Source organism: Terrapene carolina, unplaced genomic scaffold (genome assembly GCF_002925995.2).
Source record: "Terrapene carolina triunguis isolate 2854851 unplaced genomic scaffold, T_m_triunguis-2.0 Scaffold139, whole genome shotgun sequence".
Taxonomy (NCBI): domain Eukaryota; kingdom Metazoa; phylum Chordata; order Testudines; family Emydidae; genus Terrapene; species Terrapene triunguis.
This window is the reverse complement of record NW_020664490.1, coordinates 3,807,049-3,829,764: the sequence shown is the minus strand read 5'-3', so window position 1 is coordinate 3,829,764 and position 22,716 is coordinate 3,807,049. Positions and strand designations below refer to the sequence as shown.

The 22,716-nt window shown below is 41.6% G+C and overlaps 1 protein-coding gene across 4 annotated transcripts in view; it reads right to left on the bottom strand.

Annotated features, from left to right (window-relative positions):
• Positions 1-22,716, bottom strand: part of LOC112116915 (wiskott-Aldrich syndrome protein family member 3) — a 168,640-nt gene that overhangs the window by 50,747 nt on the left and 95,177 nt on the right. For 3 of the 4 annotated variants that reach the window (XM_029911976.1, XM_029911974.1, XM_029911975.1), the window contains exon 1: positions 14,674-14,759. The exons of the other annotated variant lie outside the window; for it this stretch is intronic. The gene's annotated coding sequence lies outside the window, so the exon portion shown is untranslated. Of the gene's footprint in view, positions 1-14,673; positions 14,760-22,716 lie in introns of those variants that run through there. 4 annotated transcript variants of the gene reach the window in all.

Here is a 22,716-nt window from a genome sequence, read left to right as displayed (position 1 = left end):
CATGTCTGAGACCCCTGCTCTAAATCAATGAACTGTGCTCATCATTATTTACCACTGTCCTAATTTTTCTGTCATCTGCAAACTTTATCAGTGATGATTTTATGTTTTCTTCAGGTCATTAATAAAAATGTTAATTAGGGTAGGGCCAAGAACTGAACCCTGTGCGACCAGATTAGAGAGAGACCATATTAATTTTATTATGTTCTATTTTTTAATTAAAATGTCACACAGTACCTAGTCAAACAGAAGTGTAAGTATATTACATCAGCACTATTAACTTTATCAACCAAAGTTGTAATCTCACACAAAAAATCAAGTTAGTCTGACAGATTCTATTTTCCATAAACCTACGTTGATTGGCATGAGTTATTTTACGCTCCTTTAATTCTTTATTAATCAAGTCCCATATCAGCCACTCCACTATTTTGCCCAGGATCAATATTAGACTGACAGACTTATAATTACTAGGATTCCTCGTTTACCCTTTTTAAAATATTGGCACAACATTAGCTTTCTTCCAGTCTTCTGGAACAACCCCAGTATTCCAAGACTTATTGAAAATCAAAATTAACGATCCAAGGAGCTCCTAAAACTGTGATGCAAGTTATCTGGACCTGCTGATTTTTAAATGTCTAATTTTAGTAGCAAGACAAGATGGGTGAAGTATTATCTTTTATTGGACTGACATCTGTTGGTGAGAGAGACAGAAGTTGGTCGAATAAAAGATATTACCTCACTCACTTTGTCTCTAATATCTTGGGACCGACAGGGCTATAACTACACTGTATATAATTTTAATAACTGCTGTTCAGCAGCCTCCTGAGATACTGGTGGAATGGACCTTGTACAACAATAGTATTTCATTTTTACATTTCCTTTTTTAAGAACTGGCAAAAGTGTATGTAAAGGTAATAAAGAGTTACTAAGATTATTGGAAATCAAACTCTTGAATGAAAAATGGAATTTTGACAATCTCAAATTTATTTTGAACATTACATATATTTTTGCAACACTGGGCAACCGTACACTGGGTGGGGTCAGACTGAATGAAACATTATAAAGCAGTGGAGGAGAGACTGGAGACCTTAATTCTCTTCCGCAACCCCTCCATTTCTCCCCAATCCCTTATCCCCTTCCAATACCCTGGACCTCCTACACAATATCATAGAATCATAGAAGTATAGGACTGGAACGGACCTCAGGAGGTCATCTAGTCCAGTCCCCTGCACTCAAGGCAGACTACATAATAACTAGACCATTCCTGACAGGTCTTTGTCTAGCCTGTTCTTAAAAACCTCCCGTGACAGAGATTCCACAATGTCCCTAGGCAATTTCTTACAGTTCTTAACCACCCTGACAGTTAGGAACTTTTTCTTCGTGTCCAATCTAAACCATCCCTGCTGCAATTTAAGCTCATTGCTTCTTGTCCTGTCCTCAGAGGTTAAGCAAAACAATTTTTCTCCCTCCTCCTTGTAACAACCTATTATGTACTTGAAAACTGTTTTATCCCCCCTCAGTCTTCTCTCCTCCAAACCAAAACCCAATGTTTTCAATCTTCCCTTATAGGTCATGTTTTCTAGACCTTTAATCATTTTTGTTGTCCTCTGGACTTTCTCCCATTTGTCCACATCTTTCCTGAAATGTGGCACCCAGAACTGGACACAATACTCCAGTTGAGGCCTTATCAGTGTGGAGTAGAGCGGAAGAATTACTTCTTCTGTCTTGCTTACAAGACTCCTGCAAATACATCCCAGGATGATGATCACTTTTTTTTTTTTTTGTAACAGTGTTACAATGTTCACTTATATTTAGCTTGTGATCTACTATAGCCCCCAGATCCTTTTCTGCAATACTCCCTTCTAAGCAGTCATTTCCCATTTTGTATGTGTGCAATTGATTGTTCCTTCCTAAGAGGAGTACTTTGCATTGGTCTTTATTGAATTTCATCCTATTTACTTCAGACCATTTCTCCAGATCATGTAAATTTTAATTTTATCCTCCAAAGCACTTGCAACCCCTCCCAGCTTGGTATCGTCCTCAAACGTTATAAGTGTACTCTCTATGACATTATCTAAATCATTGATGAAGACATTGAACAGAACCGGACTCAGAACTGATTTCTGTGGGACCCTGAGACACCCCGGCACCCCAGTATTCATCACTGTCATATAATTAGGATATGTTTTGTACAAAGTATGCCTTGTGAGGTATCATTCTAAAGGTCTTGATCTGCTAGACATTAATATCTCGTTGGACTGTGTGTGCTACCGTCATATGTGAATTTATAAAGTTTGGCTATTTATGTGTTACTGAAACATGTTGTGAGATTGAAAACACCCACAAGCAGCCTTTCAGGTACAACAGTAAAAAGGCCAAACAACATTAATGGCTTAGTGAGGAAATGCACACAAGGATTACCCCACGAACCATCTCAATAGAAACCTCTCAGAGATAGCACTACACAGTGGGAACTGTTTGACCCAGGTCACAGCAAAATAGCTTTTCAACAAGTGGGAAGAATATATAGAAGCAGGACAATGACCTCATGATGGTACCTCACTCTCCCTACAACACCACACCTGGAAACACCTGAGAAACAAGGACTGAACTATGGGAAGGTATGGCCTCAGGCTAGCAGGATTTTTAGCCTGTGTATGAAAACCTGGGAAAGCCAAGGCAGCTTGTGCCTTAGGAATCTGCCAGCCTGTTTATCACTCAGGATGAGAATTTGCTAATTCATATCCTACCTATTCAGTATGTTAAGCTCAGTTTGCAGTTTTGTTTACTAAGGTAATCTGCTTTGATCAGTTTGCTATCACTTATTTAAAATCTATCTTTTGTAGTTAATAAACTTGTTTTTGTTTTATCTAAAACCAGTGTGTGGAAATCATAACTGGAGGAGGGTGGTGAAGCTGTTGCATATCTTCCTCTACATTGAGGGAGGGGGCAAATGTTATGAGCTTACGCTGTACAGTTCTCTGTGCAGCCCAAGACAGTATAATTTTGGATTTACACTCCAGAGGGGGTTGTGCACTTGCATATTGGGCAGTTCCTTAGCTGAGCCTTCCCATGCAGAGCTGATCTCAGCATCTGTGTGTATAGCCGCAGCTGGGTGTGTCCCTACCTGTATGTGTGCTGGTTAAGTGCAGTCTGAAGCCTGAGAAAGGGCTTGGCTGGCTTGCCTCAGCAATACAATGTAAAGGGACCCCAGGTTGGTGGGTCAGGTAGGCTCAGTGATACCCCAGTTCCACGTGGTGCCCCGGGGGGAACCCGTCACAGACCCCACTTGATATGCCCTTCCAGTTTGACTGTGAATCACTGATAACTACTCTCTGGGAACTGTTTTCCAGAGACTCTTCCAGTCCTCTGGACTCTCTCCCATCTTGCATGAGTTTTTGAAAATAATTGCTAATGGCTCAGATATTTCCTTAGTCGGCTTCTTGAGAGTTCTAGGATAGATTTTATCAGGTCCTGCTGATTTGAAGACATCTAGCTTGTCTAAGTATCAGAGGGATAGCCATGTTAGTCTGGATCTGTAAAAAACGACAAAGAGTCCTGTGGCACCTTATAGACTAACAGACATATTGGAGCATAAGCGAACGAAGTGGGTATTCACCCACAAAAGCTTATGCTCCAATTCGTCTGTTAGTCTATAAATGGGACTCTGTCACTTTTAGCTTGTCTAAGTAATTTTTAACTTGTTCCTTTCCTATTTTAGCCTCAGATCCTACCTCATTTTCACTGGCATTCACTATGTTAGACATCCAATTGCTACTAACCTTTTTGGTGAAAACAAAAAAAAGTCATTTAGCACTTTTGCCATTTCCATATTTTCTATTATTGCCTTTAACTCATCACTGATTAATGGCCTACTCTGTTCTTGGTCTTCCACTTACTTCTAATATATCTGTATTATCATAGTACCTAGGAGCTCTAGTCATGAAGCAGGACCCCATTGTGCTAGACACTGTACAAACAGAGCAGTAAGACAGTCCATCCCTGCCCCAAAGAGCTTAAAATCTAAATATATCAGACACAGAATGGGGGAAGGGGTATAGACACATCCTTGAATATCCCCCTCCATACCCCGTCTTTCTCCTGAATGTCTGAGAGACTCATTCTGGCAGGCAGGCAACTGCAACTGAGCTCAGATAAGGTATGCAAGGTAACAGTCTTCTGATTTATTTGAGAGGGAGCTTAAAGGAAGGTGCATTCAGGATCCTTTTGGGATGCAATTTTCCACGCTTCGTCTCAGATCAAAGACAAATAATTCTGGAAAGATAAATGGGTGAAGTGATTTTGCTCTTTGAGTTAGACAAGCATGAAAAAAGTTTCCCCCTTTGACTATAAACTCTCTAATTACGCAAAAATGACTGAAGTTTATAATTGCAAACTTTGCATGTCTCTGGACATCTCCTTTGATTAATTCTGAACAAAACTGGTTTAGTAATTTTTAAGGTAAAACTCAGTTAAAATGAAATGTAAGAATTCACCCACTATGTGAATGCAGTAGGTAGCCTATACTGATGCAACGCTGTGCATAATCTACTGGCTGTGCAGTCGGTAACTTACTGCAATAGAGGGCTGGCAGGATAGTAAAACACCTTCCCTGGGCCACAGAACCCTCCCCAACCTGAGGAAAGGAGTCTTGCTATTCCACACATCTCCTGCTTATTAGGGTACAAGTTACACAACATAAGTGGTTCACATGATGTGTGTTGCCTACTACAGTTTACTTGTATAGGTCAAGCTGGAAATTAGTGGGAAAAAGTCTTTACTTGATATAGATGCAACAGAGACAATTATGAATTTTTTAAAAAATGTAATTCTCCTTTAAAGGGATAAATAATTCAGTTTTATTACTGGAGGTTTTACTGGTGGTATATACCCGATGGTGCTAGTATTTAGAATAGTGGGAGGATTTTGTTTGTTTTTGCCAATAAGGAAAATTAGAGCAGACAATATCAATGGTTCTCTCTCATGATGGGGTCGGTTCACAAAATTTGCAGCTATCGGGATTCTGAGGAGGCATTTAGGGGCTAACAGGGTTTCTTTTCCCCAGTTTGCTGGTGTCTCTTCCCCCACACTTCATTTCAGTAAGCAGCCTGGTCCCCCCTCTCTCTCCAACTATGAAGATTCCCCCCTCCATGAAAAGAGAGAGTGCAGATCCTAAATCCACCATGGCTTCTTTTCCTTAGTCTCTAGAAAGGGTAGCAAAGAAGTGAATTGCTGGTGGGGTTGACGATGGTGTCCCTAGCCTCTGTTTGTCAGAAGCTGGGAATGGGAGATGGGATGGATCACTTGATGATTACCTGTTCTGTTCATCCCCTCTGGGGCACCTGGCATTGGCCACTATTGGAAGACAGGATACTGGGCTAGATGGACCTTTGGTCTGACCCAGTATGGCCGTTCTTATGTTATGTATGATTTCAGCCAGCACTGGCTTCACCCCCTCCTCACAAAACTCTTTCCCTCTCCCCATGACATCTTTCCTTTACCTTGATTCTCAGCTTCTGGGTGGCAACTCAGAAGTCTTTTATTCCTTCTTCATGCTGAAGTCTTAGGAGGGGACCTGCTGGCCCTACTCCCACATATTGCTTCTTCAGCGGGCCAACAGTCAGTCCGCTCCTGTTAACAAATGCTACTGGCTGCATCTTTAGGGGAGTGGATGGTTCTTCTGCCTACCTACCATTCGTTCTCCCTGTTCCCATTTGTATCTAGCAGCAGCGGCATTGTGGAAACATGTCAGCTGCATCTAGCCCTAAAATAATCTGTGGTTCCAATGCCCTTGTGCACTGAGATACTAAGAAATCCTGTCCCGTTACCATACCTGCTCAATTTCTCAAAGGATCCTTTTGCCCAACATTGAATTTTAGCTATTATTGGGTTGAAACATCATAACTATTTCACAGCACACAACAATACTACATACATATTTCAGGTAAGAAAACCAAAGTATCCAACTGAAACCTCATGCATAATTTCAGGAATGCAAAATATAATTATCCAAATTGGATTTAACCTAGCACAGCAGAGTTACATCCCTTCTCCATTAAAAAGAACTGTAAGATTTGTAATGAACACCTAATTTTTCCATCTCACCAAAAGAACTAACTCTTGCAGCATACAGCGTTCCCCTCATACTATTCGAGGGGCACTGGTCAAATACTGACAAAGGGAAAGTGACACAAATACTCAACGCAGCATAGTGACTTTTTCCTGGGAAAAGTTCCTTTCCTATATAAGTATTGTCCTAGCTCGACCCTCCTTATTTCATTAGATCTGACAAGAATACAATCCAGGGTGCTATGGCTGCTGGCACACAAATACCATTATAATCTGAAATGATGACCAACGAAAGACAGAAAGAGCACAGGATCATTAAGAGGGAGTTTGGATAATGCTCAACTTCTTAAAAAAAAATGTTAGAGTATAGCTGTGAATGTTTAAGTGTGCTCCTTTGAAGGATACAAATTGCACATCTTAAGAACCCATAACAAAAATCAAAGTAATGAAATATAAATTCTTGCATTTCAATTTCATTGAACTGTGGGAGGGATCATTTTTCTTATCTAAATTACAGTGTTCTTGCAATTGTGTAATGCGATAAATATAAGCAACTCATCTACTGTTTACTATGTATTTTTAATGTTATGTTGGGGAATTTACTGATAACATAAATCTTGTGATGGAGAATTTAACACATGCCAACAAATTGCATGTATGAGCCTGCAATACTACTATTATTTATAGTGCAATACAGACTGAAGTCCATACATATTTCAAAGATAGTTTAGAATTTACCTAAAGCTGTTGTCTATGCTGGAAAAATAAGAGTACTCCAGAAACTAAAAATGTCAGAATGTTTTAACAGATGTAAACTGCAGAGTTGACTTATATTGATCCTATTTAACACTGTCTTATTGGATTTCAAGTGCTTGGAATATCTGTCTGGGTCAAGACCATTGTGACAACCACAGAATGTTAAAGTCTTTAAGATCTACACTGCAATGAAAATGTGCAGTTTAAATCCTCAGAAGACCTTAAGCTAACCAGCAGTAAAATCAATGGAAGCTTCCTTTTGATTCTCAGCATTGCAATTAACCCTAACTTAAAACATCTGCAGGAAAATGGTGAAGGGTTCTTTTTTCCCCTGATAAATTCCCTTTGTCTTTTGAAAGTGATCTGTAGATACACCGTGTTTTCTATTTTTATTTCCTTGCTACTTAAACTTAAAAGGACGATAGGTCTATCAATGGATATTGGCCAGAATGGGCAAGGATGGTGTCCCTAGCCTCTGTTTGTCAGAAGCTGGGAATAGGCAACCGGGGATGGGATCACTTGATGATTATCTGTTCTGTTCATTCCCTCTGGGGCACCTGGCATTGGCCACTGTTGGAAGACAGGATACTGAGCTAGATGGACCTTTGGTCTGACCCAGTATGGCCATTCTTATGTAAAAGCCTGGGTAAAAAGTGAAGTTAGACAAAACAAAAATAAAAAAGATCTAGAGCGGACGATCCTTTGGTCGTCTCTGTCTTTAATTTGATTTATGTTTTCTGTCTTCACTAGCTGCTCAAACTAACACTTACGACCTATCCTCATTCTGATTTAGCATCTTTTAAAAAAATTGTAAAATGTCTTCCCTTTTAAATTCAGTACTAGAGATGTTGAGGAATTTTTCTTCTCAACATTTTTTCAACAGAAAATGTGGCTACTGCAAAACTGAAATGTTCAATGGGAAAGTGTCAATTTTGCTGATGTTTCTCAATTTTCTATTGGGAAAAGCAAAACTAACTATTTTGTTCTGGTTTGGGTCAACCTGATTTGAAATACTTCAGTTTGTTGAATCACATTTGAACATTTTGTTTTGGGCAGGGGTGGCAGGTTTGTAGAAATTTTGGTGGTGCCCAGAACCCCCCCCCCACCCAAACTCCACCCCCCACCTGCCTAAGGCTCTGAGAGGGAGTTTGGGTTGGGGGGATGAGGTCTGGGGTGGAGGCCCTGGGCTGGGGCAGGGGATTGGGGTGCAGGACAGGTGAGAGATTGGGCTCTGGAGGGAGTTTGGGTGGGGAGAGGGTCTGGGGTGCAGGCTCTGGGAGGGAGTTTGGGGGCAGGAGAGGGTGTGTGGGAAGGGGTGGGGGTGCAGGCTCTGGGAAAGAGTTTGGGTGCTGGGTGTAGGCTCCGGAGGCTAGGGCAGGGGGTGGGTGTGCAGGAGGGGGTGAGGGATGCAGGCTCTGGGAGGGAGCTTGGGGGCCGGAGGGGGTACGGAGGGAGAAGTTGCAAGCTCTGGGAGGGAGTTTGGGAATGGGGGTGGAGGGAGGGGGTGTAGGCTCTGGGAGAGAGTTTGGGGGCTGAAGGGGGGGTGCAGGCTCTGGGAGGGGGTGGTACTTACCTGGGGCTCCTAGGCAGGGCAGGCCAGGAGTCTCCATGTGCTGCTACTGCCAGGCACTGCCCCCGCAACTTCCCATTGGCCGCAGGGGCACTTGGGGTGGGACACAGACCCACCCCACCCAGGGGCTGCAGGGAGGGGCCGGCAGCCAAATGGAGCGAGCAGGCAGGAAGCCGCTCAGCTCTGCTGCACTGTCGGTGGTGAGTGGGGGCCCCAGGCTGTTTTAAATGGCCCGGGGGACATGCGGGGTGGAAGGCGGGGCCGAGGGAGAGACCCGGCCTCAGACATTGCTGGAGCTGGACCTGGGGCCAGGAATATTCCTGGTGCCCAGGCACCATGGGCCCATAGGACTCGCCACCCATGGTTTTGGGTCAATTCAACTGTGTTTGCTTCAGCTGCTGCAGTGCCTTGTGCCCCTTTCCGCCTGCCTCCCGCAATGGGCCAGGTTCCCTGGCTAGACTACATCTCACGATGCACCGCAGTCTCCATTCTGGCTGCACCCACTCAGTGCTTCATGGGAGTTCCGTGACTGTTGTGCATCACAAGGTGAGGTAAGTCTGGCCAGGGACCCTGGCCCACAGGGAAGAAAGGGGGCATAAATTACAAGACATGTGAACACAGTTTAATGTCAAATTGTTCCAAAACAAAATGTTTCAACATTTCAAAGGATTTTACCTCAAACTTTGCATTCCACAAAAAAACTATTTAGATTTTTCTTCCTGATTCATGATGAAAACAAATGTCAAAATACTGAAGTTTCACATAAATTAGAAATTCTGATTTTTGCTAAGCTCTACTCCGTACCCCTTCTGGTTACTGTTTCTTTTATTTCTCTTTTTGGGGGTGGGCAGGAAAGTCTGTCTCACATATTGCCACTTTCTCCATCAACCTGATGTTTCTACCAAGTTGAGAATTGGACCCAAAAAGCAATTTTCAATAATTTCAACTTCTGGAAATGAGGGCATTTCTACATTTGAAACTTGCTGAGGATTTTGTGCACCTGTGTTAAGCAATCTGCAACAAGAATTGCTTGAGCACACACACCACACTGTTTTCCCGTGATTAAGGTACCTTTGCCTCTTATCACTGAGGCCACACAACACTGCAGTGTTTCAACATCAGCACTCAGTATTCTCGTCAGATATCCCCTGGGACATTACTCTACCACTCTGCTACACATATTATGGACATTGTGGCATACCCACTGGAAGGCAATGGAATTCTGGGGCTCGGGGATCAGCACTAAATAATTTCCATGATACCTCTCATTTTATCCCATCATCCAGCCACGTTTTCAAAGCACTGTCAAGCCACATAGAGGAAACATTTGCGATTGCTGTGGTCTTCACAGTGATGACAGGCTGCTGCTAGCATATCTGAACTATACAATAAATTCAGAACCAGGGCATTAAAATAATCTGAGAAGGTGGTGTCTGAAGCAAACCAGACACTTTTCCATCTTTTCCTGCAGCAGCTTCACTTAGTGGAGTGCCACTTTTGGGCTCAGCTAATTAGCATTGACTGGTGGGACAGAACAGTGTGGCAGACTTGGGATGACCAGCAGTGGCAAAAGAACTACAGCAGCAGAACAGATACCTACATGAGAGCTACCCTCAGCATGGAGAAGTGCGTGACCATTGCCATCTGGAAGCTCACAATCCTTGATTGCTACCAGTTCATAGCTAACCAATTTGGTATTGGTGGATCAACAGTCAGAGCTGTTGTCGTAGAGATGTGCGCTGCTATCGAGAAGATTCTTTCCCCTCAGGTCATAAGACTGGGCAATGCTCAAGCAGATATAACTAGTTTCCACATTTGGGGGCCCTGACTCGTACTGGGGCCAGGAATGGGACCCATCTGCATATTCAGATACTCTCCCTGCCCCCCCCCCCACCACATACGAAGCAATGGAGTTCAACAACAGAAAGGGGTATTTTTCTACAGTGTGGCAAGGCCCAGTTGATCACCACAGAAGGTTCACCAATATTTATGGGGGTGGGCTGGAAAGGTTCATGATACCAGGTTCTTTGGAAAATCTGGACTGTTTTCTCCAATGACAAATGTCAATTTTGCTCCTATTGTATCACTGAACATTGGTGGCATTGCCATTCCATCACCTATTCCGGGAGACTAAGTTTAGCCTCTAATGCCTTAGCTTATGAAACTTCTAATGGAACAGCTGGATAGGAGAAAGGAACTGTAACTAGGCTCTGAGTAGTTGCAGAATGACTGGAACATGCATTTGGAAAACTGAAAACTAGGTGGAGCATCCTGATAAGAAACATCTTCGTTATGACAGCTGTTCGCTGTGTTTTGTGCCACTATTGTGAAGGCAATGGAGAAAACATTGCAAATGGATGGTGGTGGGCAGATCTGGTGAATGTTTTGAGTGGCCTGATTGGAGGCCTCTATGAAATAATGCAACTACTCAAGGGCACAGAGTGAGAGCCAAATTACGCTCATAGTTCAAGTATAGGTGCCACCTGTGAAGAGCGTACATGCTTTTGTAGAGGGCATTTATCAGCATTACTGACTGTGCACATTTTCTTGTGTACTTCCTCGTAAAAGGAGTTAATCAGACTTGGTGTGTATGTTATATCACATTTCTTGTTGAGTTTTTAGTGCATGATATGTGAATGTCATATAATGCTTGTAAACAGGAGCCTTTTTGTGCATGTGTGGCTGTTATGACCGTGATGATGCATATTTCAGGGAATGCTGCAAGATTCAGAACCATGAATGTAAACACATTTTCAGTAGCAATGAATACGCCAAGTCGAATGTGAAGCTTGTGAACAGTAAAAATGCAAAACAAAAACACAACAAAAACTATTCAAAATTCAAAGTTGCTCAAAGCTGGAAGGCTTCAAAGGCCCTGTGCTCCAGGAGTGTTGTTTGCCACTCTATCATCCACAACAGTTGTGTCTGTGATGTGCTAGCCATTTCCATGCCCTTCCCTCTCTCTCATGCCAATACTATTGTGGGAAAAGAACAAGTTATTGTCCAAGTTGTAGTCTCCATGCCAACATTGATAAAATGTTACTTTTCCGTCAGTTTTGGAATTCCATTTCCATTGGCTATTTCCAGTCTTTGTGGGCTTGGAGATAAGATGTTTACTTAGTTTTTCCCCTTTGCGTAGAATCCCCTGGGCCTGTGATATGATGGGAGCAGGTGGAGGGTGTCTGTTCTGCCAATTTGGGAACAGAATGATAAATTCCAGGTAGGCTGTGGGCTAGTTAAAGTGGGTGCAACAATGGCTAGCTAGTAATTGCATGTGCACTTCTGTAGGCTGACCTTACTTTGGAGAATGTTACCCTGAGGCATATCCCCAAAATACAGAAGGATCCTGTTCAAAAAGGTATTGGGCAAAACGGGAAGATATGCTTGCTGCTGTTTGTCAAGATGGTTCCCCCAGGATGGTTTCCCCTCCACAGGTTAGGTTTCTGCCTGTGGTTCAGGCTGATCATCCAGCTGTGATCTGGGGTACTCCTGGATCTCCATCACTGTATCTGTCCCAAGGTTCACCAGGTCAATGATGCAGCAGTTGAGGTGGATGGTACCACTGACCTGGAGCATGTAGGTGCCAGGGCCAAAGGTGTCTGGCGATTCAATTTTGCAGGTACTGATGGTAAGTCTGATGGAGACAGGGCCATTCTAGAGGAGTGTATGTCCTGGGCCTCCCTGTCCTTTACAGATGGTGGGGGGGTGGGAGGGGAGGGATAGCTCAGTGGTTTGAGCATTGGCCTGCTAAACCCAGGGTTGTAAGTTAAATCCTTGAGGGGGCCATTTAGGGATCTGGGGCGCGTACACACACACACACACACACACACAGGTCAGGGACAGTACTTGGTCCTGCTAGTGAAGGCAGGGGACTGGACTTGATGACCTTTCAAGTCCCTTCCAGTTCTATGAGATAGGTATATCTCAATATATTAGTTATGATGGTCTGGGGGGAAAGGAGAGGCTTGGCTTGCTGGAGCTGCACTTCTCCTAGTGCTCCAGGATCTCCTGGCCCTGACAACTCTGGAGGAAAAATTGTTCACCTCCATGGTATTGAGTTGAGAGGTCAAAGTCTCTAACACCACAAACTTAGCGGGAAACCATGGCCTTTTGGGAGCCAGCCCCTTATGGAAACCGAGCTCCTCCTCTTTGGAGCTTTCCCTGAGTCCTCCAAAGTCTCCCCCTCTGAGGGGACACCTTGGCCAAGGTCAAAGGGGCACTGGGTCAGTCCAGAGACAGAGGTACAGGAGGTGGAGGTCTTCTGACCTGACTCAGAAGCAGGTCAAAGGGAACACTCCATCATCAGAAATCTCAATTTAATCTCTTGATTCTTCCATGCTCTAGATTTGAGAGCTAGGCAGAAGTTACACTTTTGGTAGACATGGGACTCTCCCAAGCAATGGATATACTTAGTGGCTGTCACTGACCAGGATAGCCTTTGTAGATAAGACAAGAGAGATAGCATTTGTAACATGCTAAGGTGTGCACACTGGACGCGCTACAGCTCTGTCGCAGGCCAAGGAGAAAGAGAAGAACCTAAGGGCAGTTCACCTAGGCAGCTCTATACATCCTCGGTCTGCGGCACGAGGTTGTATAGAGCACATGCGCAGGCTGAATGGACACTGCTAATGGAAAATCTCCAATGAAGGTCTCCAGAGGGGCATGCACACCTGAAATACAGAACTCATAGGGATGCTACTCGAAGAGGAAGTTCTGATATTTCAGCCTTTCATCCCCATTCAATACAAAACTATTTCAAAGTACTTGAATTTTCCACAGGACAGAAATGCCTAGCTTTTGCTGAGCTCTAACTAACATTTTTAAAAAGTAAAATATTGTAGTGTTTATTTTAGGGAAAAAGTTGTACATTTCCTCAATAGATTAGATTCCCACCCCCTCACACTCATTACATGCCATTTTAGTATTAGCAAAAATCTTCATTTGAAGTTGTTTTAAAATATATTTCCCAACTAAGCATATATCCCAGGTTCACTACACTAATACAAGCTGTGGAATAGAGCACAGACCAGTTCACGTATGACAAAATCATTGACAATAACAGTGGGGAAAAAAAAAAAAGTTCAATATTTTGCTACAAAGGGAATCTACCTCCAAAGAACAATAATCCATAAAGAAAAATACATGTAAAGAGACATAAGTAAAAATATTTTAAATACATTATTAAAAGATAAAAATAGCTGTTTTGACTATTCCAGTGCAAATCTGTGGAATCTAACTACAGTATATTTGAGAGAGTTTAGGTTATTCGAAAAAAGAGGGAGGGAAGAAAGACTAGTCAAAGCTAAGTAACCGTGTGGAAAGGAGGTTTGATACACAAGCTCTTCTCTCAAATCCCTTTGTATAGATCCAATAATTTAAAATGCAATTTACATCAATTCAGTTAAATAAAATGACAATAATTAAGGACAACATGACAAGATGTCAAATATTGAGTGTAAACAAGCCCCATAAACACCCTCAGAAGTGAATTATAACCTAACAATGAACATGCTTAGTGCTTATTAGCAATCCAGCTGAATCATTCCCTTCCCCAACCCCCGCATCAGTATTCAAAATGGCTTTTTAAATGAAATTAGGATAGTCATGCATATCTTTCAGCAAGAATAGCAGCCTAAAACAGATGGATACGAAGTTGCCCGGGGGGTAGGGGAGAATCAGGCTTCCTTAGAGCTTTCTTCTATTTTACAATCAATGCAAGTACACAGAAGGTGTAAAAGGTTAAAGTCAATAGTTGGGTGAAGTGGATGCCAAGTCAATTTCCCTTGGTATTTCTGGCTTGTTTGCCACAAATCTTCCTCCTTCCCAATATCTCAAGTTCTGATTTCAACAGGTTCTGCACACAAGCAGCTCACTAATCATTTATTTTAATGATTCCTGTCTCAAAATTCAAAGAAAATGAAAATGTAAGGCAAGGCCAGGCACAGGTGAAGCACCATTGAAAGTAACAAGTGAGCCTGGCCTTGCAGTATAGTAAAATAAAGACACATATGCTGCATTTTCAAATGCTTTTGTAGCTACATATACACTAACTCCCATTATGAGATAAATAAGCCATTATAAACCCAACAGAAACCTCAGACTGAATAATTCAGTTGGGATTTTTAGGAGAAAAGACTTTTTCAAGACTTCAAGGCTGAAAAGCTGTGCTCCATGAAATCAGATGTTGTGTCAATGGATCTCCACTGAGCTGGCAGGATAGAAATGTTCCTGAAATTAAACTTAGAAACAAAGGCAAACTGTGTTTCCAAATAATCACTTACTAAAGTGAGGCTTCAGCAACTTTCTCCAGCTAGGGTCATCAAAATCTTAGCTTACGTTCCTGCAGATCCTGGAGATTACCACGGATAACACTGAAAAGTCAGAAAAATATTAAAATCAACTTTCAACATTTAAAAAATCTAATTAAAGTATTTTTTGGAAACTTACGTTTTTTTTAAACACAATCAGAACCTCTAATTTTTTAAAAGCAGTTTTGGAAATGAAAACCCCTCATGAAAACTCATGAAATAGCAGAGCTTTAAATTAGCAGACCATCTGTGAATAATGTACTGGTTTACAGTTGACCCTGCAATTCTGCTCTACCAGAATCAGTGCTAAATGTGCATGTTGGGAGGGCTGGGGGGAGGGCTCAGTTCCACTTAGCTTTTCAGCCAATCAGCTGGTCAGATGGAGTTATGGAAAGGATCTCATGCAGCTGTGAGCAATGGCTCTACATGGAGGGAGCAGCTAAAAAGATACTGAAAGAACCAGGGCTACAGCTTCACCTCTCTTCCCAAAACATATACTCCTCCTCAGCCACTGAATATCTGAGGAGGGAGGGCAGCTTTAAACCCAACGTTCCCGTCTAACGGACAGTAATTCTGCTCTCCGCCTGCCTCCCCAAGCCTTCAACATTGCAGACTCTGCTATGGAGGTTTAGGTGGTGTCTGAACTATTTTCAGGACAGTAGCAGATGTAAAAGTGGCCTGCATAGTCTCCTTTGAAGATCTGACACAATGGAGTAATTAATTAGGGGGAAGACTAAAGCCAATGTATGGGAGTTAGAGGAGACCAGTCCCCCCAGCCGGCTACTGTTTTTTTTAAACACTTGCAATTTAATGTAAACTGATGCATTTCAAAAGGCAAAATAACTAAAGTGGCACTTGAGATTAAGTTTTTAAGATCTAGGGATGAAAAAGTTAACCTTCCTAGGAAGATAAGGTGGGTGAGGCCTGAAGAAGAGCTCTAGGTAGGCTCAAAAGCTTGTCTCTCACCAAAGAAGTTGGTCCAGTAAAAGATATTACCTCACCTGCTTTGTGTGTCTAATATCCTGGGACCGACACAGCTACAACACTGCACACAACCTTCATAGGGACAGTATAAGCCCTATTCGGAAAGAGCACGAATCCCATCAAATCTAAGGTCTAATACAGTAATAAGACTGAATACAGATAAAATCTCACCCTCAGAGATGTTTCAATAAGCTTTTTTCACAGACTGGACACCTTCCTAGTCTGGGCACAATCCTGTCCCCGATACAGCCCTTGTTCCAGCTCAGGTGGTAGCTAGGGGATTCCTCATGATGACTGCCCCTCTATTGTAACCCCTATTCCCCAGTGGTTTGGTATTTTTGTGGTGTTTATAAGGTGAACCTTAAGTCCCACTTTTTTTTTTTTTTTTTTAGGCATACATATTGGTATTTTTTAAGGGTTTTAAGAGTTGGTTAGTATTTTTATTATATCATTCCTTGAGGATCACTGGAAGGAATCCATGATTGGTTGGCAGGGAGTGAATTATTTTTTAAATAATTGGCTTATAAAGAGGGGTGCATTTTCTCCCATGATTGCTCTAATTAACTGGGTTAATCTATATCGCATTTGGCACGTAAATATCTTGCAACGCCAACTACAACAGTGCCATGAGAATGCCTGTTCTCACTTTCAGGTGACATTGTAAACAAGAAGCAGGCAGCATTATCTCCTGCAAATGTAAACAAACTTGTTTGTCTGAGTGATTGTCTGAAAAAGAAGTAGGACTGAGTGGACTTGCAGGCTCTAAAATTTTATATTGTTTTATTTTTAATGCAGTTTTTTTGTGCATAATTCTACATTAGTAAGTTCAACTTCCACAATAAAGAGACTGCACTACAGTACTTGTATCAGGTAAGTGGAAAAATACTATTTCTTTTGTTTTTTTACAGTTCAAATACTTTTAATCAAAAATAAATATAAAGTGAACACTGTAAACATTGTATTCTGTGTTGTAATTGAAATCAATATATTTGAAAATATAGAAAACATCCCAAAATATTTAAATAAATGGTATTCGATTATTAACAGTGCGATTAATCACGATTTATATTTTCAATCGCTTGCCAGCCCTAGTTTATCTACACAGTAAACTATAGGATATTCACAGGCTTCAGATTAAGCAACTTCCTGGAAAGAGTCTCAATCCAACATCAACTCATCCCTCTGAGTTACAATAATTCATTATTATTAATGCCTATTTAAGAGGTATGGCAGCCTTTACTGTGCAAAGACTGCAGTTCCAACCAGCTAAACAGCAACTTTAGGACAAGCTGCACAGTCAGCTTTATCTTATAAATACACCAACTAACAAACTACACAGAAAAAAGAGGAAGTTGTGGCTTAAACATTAACAAAGTACAAAAGTCAGATGGCTGGTACTGTGAATATTTTTACAATATATGCTTTAAGTTTACACTCTTTTGTGTGTGCAGCTTTAAAAGGAAATAGGAATACTAATCACTTGGATGTTACAAGCATTTTAATATTACCAGAAATTCAGTAGAAGAAAACAGTTTTAAATTAGTTTTAACTGAATTAATCTTTGCCAGAAAGAATTTTAAACCCCTGAATTTTATTCCTTTTCCCAGCCCAACTCCATAATGTTTAATCTTAACTTGTGCCAAACCATGAGGAATTTGCTTCAGTATCTTCTTTTGGATTGGACCAAAACATTTTCTTGATAGTGATTTCATACTAAAAGTTTTGCTCAGAAGAGCTGTCCTATAAACCCACTCCATCAACATGAATACATGGACAGACAGGTCTTTAGAAAACTATCTGTAAATTAATTCTGATAATGTGGTAACAATGAACCTGACAACTCTGACAGCTCCAGGAGAGCTGGCTGTAATTTAAAGAATCCTTATTGAGGTTGCAGGAATAAACCATCCCGATGTGTAGAAAGAATAGTAAATATGGCAGGCGACCAGCTTGGCTTAACAGTGAAATCCTTGCTGATCTTAAACACAAAAAAGAAGCTTACGAGAAGTGGAAGATTGGACAAATGACCAGGGAGGAGTATAAAAATATTGCTCAGGCATGCAGGAGTGAAATCAGGAAGGCCAAATCACACTTGGGTTTCTTCAGGTATGTTAGCAACAAGAAGAAAGTCAAGGAAAGTGTGGGCCCCTTACTGAATAAGGGAGGCAATCTAGTGACAGAGGATGTGGGAAAGGCTAATGTACTCAATGCTTTTTTTGCCCCTGTCTTCACGAACAAGGTCAGCTCCCAGACTACTGCACTGGGCAGCACAGCATGGAGAGGAGGTGGCCAGCCCTCTGTGGAGAAAGAAGTGGTTCAGGACTATTTAGAAAAGCTGGACGAGCACAAGTCCATGGAGCCGGATGCGCTGAATCCGAGGGTGCTAAAGGAGTTGGTGGATGTGAGTGCAGAGCCATTGGCCATTATCTTTGAAAACTCATGGCCATCGGGGGAGGTCCCGGATGACTGGAAAAAGGCTAATGTAATGCACATCTTTAAAAAAGGGAAGAAGGAGGATCCTGGGAACTACAGGCCAGTCAGCCTCACCTCAGTCCCTGGAAAAATCATGGAACAGGTCCTCAAGGAATCAATTCTGATGCACTTAAAGGAGAGGAAAGTGATCAGGAATAAGTCAGCATGGATTCACCAAGGGCAAGTCATGCCTGAGTAACCTAATTGCCTTCTATGATGAGATAACTGGCTCTGTGTATGAGGGGAAAGCAGCGGATGTGTTATTCCATGACTTTAGCAAAGCTTTCGATACGGTCTCCCACAGTATTCTTGCCAGCAAGTTAAAGAAGCATGGGCTGGATGAATGGACTATAAGGTAGACAGAAAGCTGGCTAGATCGTCGGGTAGTGATCAATGGCTCCATGTCTACTTGGCAGCCGGTATCAAGCGGAGTGCCCCAAGGGTCAGTCCTGGAGCCGGTTTTGTTCAATATCTTCATTAATGATCTGGAGGATGGCATGAACTGCACCCTCAGCAAGTTTGCAGATGACACTAAACTGGGAGGAGTGGTAGATACGCTGGAGGGTAGGCATAGGATACAAAGGGATCTAGACAAATTAGAGGATTGGGCCAAAAGAAATCTGATGAGGTTCAACAAGGACAACTGCAGAGTCCTGCACTTAGGACGGAAGAATCCTATGCACTGATACAGACTAGGGACCGAATGGCTAGGCAGCAGTTCTGCAGAAAAGGACCTAGGGGTTACAGTGGATGAGAAGCTGGATATGAGTCAACAGTGTGCCCTTGTTGCCAAGAAGGCTCATGGCATTTTGGGCTGTATAAGTAGGGGCACTGCCAGCAAATCGAGGGACGTGATCATTCCCCTCTATTCGACATTGGTAGAGATGGTGGAATCGCCTTCCTTAGAGGTTTTTAAGGTCAGACTTGACAAAGCCCTGGCTGGGATGATTTAGTTGGGGATTGGTCCTGCTTTGAGCAGAGGGCTGGACCTCCTGAGGTCCCTTCCAACCCTGATGTTCTATGATTCTATGAACTCTGCTGAAAAGAAAAATGAAAAAACTAAAGTAACACCACAAGTCCTACCTAGAGTATCTGCACAGTACATCAACACGACTATATTCAAAATGATATTTGGTCATGAATATTTCTTCTTTAGATCACAGAACTTTAGAACGTACTTCATGTCAATCTGCGTCTCTCAAATTTGTTCTCTTTTCATTACTATTAAAAATCTTCACTGCCTAGAAAAAGCTCTTTTAAAATGTTACAATTTCACTGTTTAACCGCTTAAAAATTCCATTTCAAACTTCACCAACAATATCAATATTTTGTATTTTTGTAAGCTTAGAGAGATCATGCAAATACTTATGTATTTCAGTTTTGTATCTCCTACACATTTTATTTAACATAAGTTTAAAAGATGATCAATAATTTTATTTTTAAAATCCCTGACAAAATTTTCTACTTCTAATATCACAAAACACCTGAAAATTGGCCAAACATCTGTAAACTAGTTAACTGCAAACAGCCAAATATGAAGGAATTTCCATTTACATCCATTCATAACAGTAAGATTTTTATGCTGTGAATAATCTGCATTAATTCCTCAGTGAACAATAAAAAAAAATCAAGTGTAATTAGCACCTGACAGTCAATCATAAGAAACTGATTTGAGAGAGAAAATATGCAAATTTAGTTGTATATTCCATTACTGTGCCATAAAAGTTTAGTCTTCTTAAGAAGACAAGAATATAGGACTGGAACGGACCTCCTGGGTCATCAAGTCCAGTCCCCTGTTATTGCAGGTAATTTTATCATACAACCCCATTCAAAAACTTAAGCTCTATCCTGAAACCAGTTATGTTGTTTGCCCCCACTACTCCTATTGGAAGGCTATTTCAGAACCTCACTTCTCCAGTGGTTAGAAAGTGTCTTCTAATATCCAGACAAAATTTACTCATGGCCAGTTTATACCCATTTGCTCTTGTGTCAACATTGTCCTTTATCTTAAATAGATCTTCTCCCTTCATGGTGTTTATCCCCCAGATGTATTTATGGAGAGCAATCATATCTCCTCTCAGCTTTCATTTCACTGGCTAAAGAAGCCAAGCTCTTCAGTCACCTCTCATAAAGCAGGCTCTCTATTCTCCTGATCTTCCAAGTAGCCTCTCTCTACACCTGTTCCAGTTTGAATTCTTGCCACCCTTTTGGCTCCTTCTCATAGCTGAGACATTCTACCAGGTATCTAGTTTGATTAGCACACGCAGATGGTCATATAACTTTTATATATTTGACTACTGCAATCAAGAAGTTCTCTAGGATGCTAAAAAGAAAATACTTTGAGATCCCATTGTGTCTTAGGTTACTGGGTTATCATACCTTTTCTGAGGTAGGTTTTAAGGTGCTGAAATATATTCTATTTAAAAACATCCCTTCTGTTTTTAACATTTTAAAAATTGGCCCAAAAAATGCCCTAGTTGGACCATTATTGGGTCCCTTCTCCCTTCGTACATACATGGCCAGTGACATATTTGATAAATAGAGGACCTTGTGATAAACTCCATTTACATGCACCTTTGCCCACTTCCCCTTTACCTTATTCTCTAATCCATCTCATCCAGAACTACTGCCGATACTCCATATCTCTAAACAACTTCCATCAGTCACTGCATTGGTTTTTTTTTTTTTTTTAAAAAGCCAGTCCAGTAGGGAAGTATTTCTATCTAAACCTCCACATATAGACGTTCACCAAAATAACAAAGCTCAAGTCCAGAATGGACAATATTCAGTCCTAGACAAGTAATGAGTTTAAAATCCAATTTCTCAATCCGTCGGCACTATAAAAACAACATGCTGGCTATAGAAAGCCAGGCAGGCTTGCTTTCAGATGAGTGTCACAGAGTTAGGAGTGCAATGAGGAGTTGTGTCATCACTTGCCCTGCAAGTCTGGATGCCTTCCAATGCTTTCCTGCTCTAGCTGCCAGTCTGGGAGGCTCACAACCAGTTTACAAGTATGCAGGTCACACCTTGAAGCCCTGGTATGCTAGAGAGCTCTGGCTCAGCAACTCTGACTCTAGCAGCCTGTCTACAGCCCCACTGCTCTACTCTGGCTTCCACCAGGCTTGGTTAACAACCAGCAAGATGATCCCAACACACTCCTAGTCCCAAATTTTCCCAAAACTGTGTGTTCTGCAAAGTCCAGCTCTCTCCTGGACAGTTCAGAGAAATAATAAGGTTCATTTGTTTCCCTAAAGACACAAAAACATATCACATCTTATTAATTGAACTGGGGTAAATACACGCTTCCATTTAAACACAGCACTGTATTAGTTTATAGTAAATAAAACAAATGTATTAAGAACAGGACATAGGTTAAGTGATGCCAGGTAAAATGAATAAAGTTAAAGGGTTACAAGCAAATAAAAGTGAAAACACACGCATTTAAATTAATCTAATCTAACAAAGTACAGGCTTTATTCAAGATGGTTTCTCACCTATATTCTGTTTCCAGAAACTTCAAATCCTCCCCGCTCCCCACTTGGTGGAAGGACCCAGCTTTCTCAGCTTGCAAGAGCTCTTCTCCTTTGTGTCTGTCTAATGATAGATGCCAAAGAGGGTTTCTGTCTGTGCTTATATATTCCAAGGTTCAATTACTTGGTTTCAAGAGGCAGGATGACCTCATGCTGCTTTTCCCCATTTTGTGGGCTTCCCATCCCCCTGTATGTAAATGGAGCGTCCACTGTTTTGATTCCACTGTGCTTAATTTACATAGGAGACAGATAAATAGCTGCCTTCTCCTGTCTGGGAGGGAACCTGTTTCTTATCTGTTTGGCCACAGACTTTAAAGCATAATATAATTAAGTATCCATATTTCCTGATACAGTGTTAATACATACATTTCACAATATTAAATTATCAGTGTGTTGTTAGCTTCCAGAAAAGACCACACGCTATACACTTTTATAATACTTAATACACATCGTGTACATACTTCATGCAAGAATATTAATGATCAACGATTATTACAATAGTGTGTAGGGCAGGGCGTCTCAAACTGGGGGTTGGGACCCCTGAGGGGGTCGCGAGGTTATTACATGGAGATTGCAAGCTGTCAGCCTCCATCCCAAACCTTGCTTTGCCTCCAGCATTTATAATAGTGTTAAATATATTAAAAAGTGTTTTTAATTTATAAGAGGGGTTGCACTCAGTGGCTTGCTATGTGAAAGGGGTCACCAGTACAAAAGTCTGAGAACCACTGGTGTAGGGTGTGAATACAGGGTGCTTAGTGTCACAAAGGGAGATGGGTTTTGTGCCTACCCCTTGTAAATCATATGGTATAGAATCTTAAAATCACATTTTTAGGTCATATATAGGTTTCAATGTGTTATAATTTTTACATACACATCCCAATCAAGCCTATTCAGTTTGACTCCTGGTACTAAGGCTGCCTGGCTTTACAGACAGAGAGATGAAAACCATTATCCATTATAAAATTAAAGTCTCCAACATCTTTGGAGGGCTTTAAACTAGGTTCGACGGGGACAGGTGAGCAAAGCCCGC